Consider the following 4,996-nt stretch of genomic DNA (forward strand, 5'->3'; position numbering starts at 1 on the left):
GAGACTGGCTTCTTTAGTCTTGGCCCCTCTTTCCTTCTGTGAAGGTGCACACAGGTGGTCTCCACTCTAGATGGATCGTTACTCCCATAAGCTGTAGAGAGTCAAAAATTGTCTTACTCTGCCTTTTCTCTATAAAAGTCTCTGCCCAGTCCCAGTTGGTAGAACATTCCTAACCACTTCTGGTTTGGTGCTGCTGGGTTGAAATTTATTGTTGCTCAAATAAACTTTTTCAAAAAATAATTTTTTGGCTGCTCCGAATCTTAGTTATGGCACGCTGAATCTTAGGTTTTCCTCATTACATGCAGGATCTTTTAGTCCTTGGCATATGGATCTAGTTCCCTGTTGTTGTTGTTGTTCAGTTGCTTAGTCGTGTCTGACTCTTTGTGACCCCATGGATTGCAGCATGCCAGGCTTCCCAGTCCTTCACCAGGGACCAAACCTAGGCTCCATGAATTTGAAGCGGGCAGTCTTAGCTGCTGGACCACCAGGGAAGTCCCTGCTTAAATAAGCTTTGAACTTTGAACACTCCAGAGTTCATCTTTTAATAGTGGCAAACCGAGGGCCCAGACTCTGGCCACTCTGCCTCTGGAGCCTCATTCTCCTGTGCCTCCTAGCCTTAGACTTGATGTTTCACCCCCGTAACTCTGAGTAGTTGTTCCAAATACAGATTGTTAGATCCTGTCTTCTAGGTCTCTGCTCTATTAGGACTTGCTTCCTATACCTCCTTTAGTCCTCAGCTCAAGTGTAGCATCTTTCAGGCTCTTCTCTGACCTGTCCTTCCTCCTCTTTTAGGTGCTCCAGTTCACACTTCCACCATGCTCTGTTTGCATCTCCAGCATTGCATTCAGCATCCTGGATGATATAATTGCCTGCTTTTTTAATATCTTTCCCTGACTGGGTTGTGTGCATCTGAAGGCAGGGACTGTGTTCTGTCTTCTGATGGAGGAATAACCTTTGGTTGGGGACTGATTGCATGTGGGATGGTGGAATTGCCAGGATTTCCATGTAGAAGGAGCTGAGTTGAGAGAGGGGGTTGGGGAATAAGATGAGGCTAAAATGTGAGCAGTGGCCAGACTCTGAAAACTTTCCAAGCCGTTGTCCATTTCTGAGTTATTTTTCCTCTTATTAATAGGCATTGTTTGGCTATGCTTTTCCAGACAAAAATGAAGCAGAATATAAATGCAATATTTTTTGTTTTTCTTTCACAGAAGCAAAGAAAGTGATTTATCTCTTCATTTGGGGGGGAAAAAAAAAAGATCAGCTAACAAACGGAGTGGTTGTAAACAATAGAATTAATTGCCTCTCCTAGGACTATTATTTGGTATCTATTTAAGGCTACTAGATTTTATTTTAATTACTCTGTTGTATACTCTATTTGCATATATTTGCATACCTCTCAGTGATGCCTTTAAGGAATCTAAGATGACTTCAGCTGTCTACAAGCCTTGCCTTCAGAGCTTAAAAAAAATAGAATAGCTCACAGAGAACAAAAGAAAGTGTCTCAGGGCAGAGATATGTCAGAACATCAAGGGTTCTCCTCTCAGTATTGTGAACCCAAGATCACATGCCCAATACACAGCAAGGCCAAGCAAATGAAAAAGTCAAGAGTTCGGAGTGCAGAAAGGTTTTTTTGCAAGGGCCACACAAGAAGAGCAGGGAAGCTGATGCCCAAATCAACTGAACTCCCCAAAGAGTTTCAGAGAAGCATTTTAAAAGACAAGGTGAGGGAGAAGAGTCTTAAGGTGTGTGATCAGTTCTTTAACAATTCTCCGATTGGTTGATGGTGAGGTAACAGAGCATTGCCAGAAGGGTTAACATTATCAATCCTCAGGCTCCACTACGTCTGGGGGCTACAGGCTCATGGTCTTCAAGTAGATTACCTAATTATTTCTGGTACTCTTTTCACAAGGTATGCTAGACTGAATAATGGGTTCCCAGAGACTTTATATCTAATCCCCAGGATGTAAAATATGTTACCATAAAAGACAAACTGGTATTTGCAGACATAATTAAATTAAGGTTTTTGAAATGGAAGATTGTTTTGCATTATCTGATTGAGACCAGTATTATCATAAGGATTATATAAAAGAGAAGGGTATGTGGTGTGATAATGGAGGCAGAGATTGGAGTGATATGCTTTGGATATGGAGGAAGGGACCATAAGCCAAGGAATGTGGGTGGGCACTAGAAGCTGAAAAAAAGAAGGGAATTGTAGTCTCCCCTCAGAACCTCTAGAAGGAACCGTCCCTGCCAACGTCTTGATTTTAGCTGATTGAACCTTGCTTTGTATTTCTGATCTCCCAGAAATGTAAGGGGGGTTGTATTTGTGTTGTTTTAAGACAAGTGGTGGTGACTTGTTACAGTGACAATAGCAAATACATAAATTAAAGCAAAACAAATCTTTGTGATTTTCCAATGTGCGAGCGTGCTCAGTTGGGTCCAACTCTTTGCAACCCCGTGGACTGTAGCCTGTCAGGCTCCTCTGTCCATGGGATTTCTCAGGCAAGAATACTGGAGTGGGTTGCCATTTCCTTCTCCAGGGGAACTTCCTGACCCAGGGATTGAACCCCATGGCTCAAAGGCAGATTCTTCACCACTGCACCACCTGGGAAACCCCAGGACCCTCTGGAAAACACCAAAGTCAGTTTAGGTGTAAAAAACACTTTGAATTTTCTCCCCATTTTAAAATCTGATACTGAAAGGAAAAAGTCAGAAGTTTGGGGAAATTTGGTCCCTTACTAACAGAGTAACTTCCAAAGTGTCTCAGTGGTAAAGAATTCTGCTGCCAATGCAGCAGATGCAGGAGACTGGGTTTAATTTCTGGGTCAGGAAGGTCCTTGGAGGAGGAAATGTCAGCCCACTCCGGTATTCTTGCCTGGGAAATCTCATGGACAGAGGAGCCTGGCAGGCTACAGTCTATGGGGTTGCAAAGAGTTGGATAGGAATAAGCATGTATGCACACAGACATATGTATGAATACATATATGTGTCAAACTTGAGTTGTATATATACACACACACATATATGTAATCTTTGCTTCTGCTTATAGTGCAATGGGCTTTTCCTTGAAGTTGTATTATTCAGGGTTTCTCATATAATATATATACATTTATACATATAAAACTATGCTTTCTGACAAATGTTATATTTTATCTTATTAGAAATTACCCCCAGAAAAGAATTATCCACGTGTAACTAAATCATTTTGCTGTAGAGCAGAAATTAGCACATTTTAAATTAGTTGGACTTAAACAAAATTTGGCTTCCCTGGTAGCTCAGATGGTAAAGCGTCTGCCTGCAATGCAGGAGACCCAGGTTCGATCCCTGGGTTGGGAAGATCCCCTGAAGAAGGAAATGGCAATCCACTCCAGTATTCTTGCCTGGAAAATCCCATGGATGGAGGAGCCTGGTAGGCTACAGTCCATGTGATCACAAAGAGTCAGAAACAACTGAGTGACTTCACGTTCACTTTCCACAAAATTTAAAAAATTATCCAGATACCCAAAGATTATTTATTAATTAACCCAATTTAATATTATCTTAAGTTCTTAATGTTAACTAAAGATCTTGAATATTATGTGTAAATTGGTATATTATAGAACACAGTCACTGATGACATTAAACAGATTTAATTATCAGAATTGTAATTTAATTTGTTTAATTTGTTGCCAGAATTTGTTTAAATTAAATAATTTTATGTTTTTTATAACCCCAAATTTTATATGAAATATGTTGTCTTGTCCGAACAGTAAACACATAGGAGTTTTGAGGACTTCAGATGAAATTGTTTATTCATGAGAAAAAAAAATAGAAATCTATTGTTAAATGTTTTCTTGTATTATAGTCTACATAGATAAAGTCAGGGAGAAGATATATAGCTGCTTTTAAACTGAAGTGGTCAAACAAGTCTAATATGTCCAAGGATTCACTGTGGTTACATAAACTTGGGTTTTTACATAAAAATGCTTCTCAGCAAGCAGTTTTCCTGTTAGCTATTTGTTGGTTTGTGGATTTGGGAAATGAATGATAACATATTTAAAGTATTAGAAGTTTAGTTTACTTTCTGGGAATTCTGGTAATATTACATTTTTGTACAGGCTTATTATTATTTATAACAATCAGAACAGAGCTCCTTTGTGAGGTTTTATAATCTATTTTGTTAATACTTGCCCAGTGTAGTTACGTATTTGAGACTTAGGCAACAAGAGGGAAGTGAAAGTGAAGTTGCTCAGTCGTGTCCGACTCTTTGCAGCCCCATGGACTGTAGCCTACCAGGCTCCTCCGTCCATGGGATTTTCCAAGCAAGAATACTGGAGTGGGTTGCCATTACCTTCTGCGAACAAGAGGGAAAGAAAAGTGAAGTCTCTCAGTCATGTCTGACTCTTTGTGACCACATGAACTTCAGCCTACCAGGCTCCTCCATCCATGGGATTTTCCAGGCAAGAATACTGGAGTGGATCGTCATTTCCTTCTCCAGGAGATCTTCCCAACCCAGGGATCGAACCTGGGTCTCCTGCATTGCAGGCAGACGCTTTACCATCTGAGCCACCAGGGAAGCCAAACAAGAGGGAAAGATGTTCTCAACGACAAACAGCTGGTCAAATAGCTTGACTCTCCAGTTCTGCAACATCAGCCATAGGTCAAAAATCACAAAACACAAGTGGACACTTTAAAAAACTGATTTGAGCTTGCCAACAACTCGACAAAGAAATGAATATGCCAGCAAACCAGATTTTCTGCTTTTTTCCTGATCTCTATCATATGTTTGGGAATCTTGTGATAGGACAACCCCCCTCCCCACCCCCACCACACACACAAACTGCCAAAATGTTATCTTTAAAATTTTAAAATATTACTCTCATACAGATATGGACTAAATGCATGTAAAAGACTTATTTAATTCATTGGTAAGGGAACCAGACAAGTGGTAAAGCTGGTTCAAAATGCATTTGAGGCAAAGTGCATTTAAAGGCAATGAAGAAAAAAAAAAAAAAAA

At 40.2% G+C, this 4,996-nt stretch overlaps 2 non-coding genes across 2 annotated transcripts; one reads left to right on the forward strand and one right to left on the reverse strand.

Moving 5' to 3' along the window:
- The first annotated feature begins 3,264 nt into the window (after positions 1–3,264).
- TRNAC-GCA (transfer RNA cysteine (anticodon GCA)) lies at positions 3,265–3,336 on the forward strand. The gene has a single exon. It is a non-coding gene; the product is annotated as a tRNA-Cys (tRNA).
- A 1,147-nt stretch (positions 3,337–4,483) lies between these two features.
- Positions 4,484–4,555, reverse strand: TRNAC-GCA (transfer RNA cysteine (anticodon GCA)). Its single transcript has one exon. It is a non-coding gene; the product is annotated as a tRNA-Cys (tRNA).
- Between the last annotated feature and the right edge of the window lie 441 nt (positions 4,556–4,996).

The sequence above is a fragment of the Bos indicus genome, chromosome 12 (genome assembly GCF_029378745.1).
Source record: "Bos indicus isolate NIAB-ARS_2022 breed Sahiwal x Tharparkar chromosome 12, NIAB-ARS_B.indTharparkar_mat_pri_1.0, whole genome shotgun sequence".
Classification (NCBI taxonomy): Eukaryota; Metazoa; Chordata; class Mammalia; order Artiodactyla; family Bovidae; genus Bos; species Bos indicus.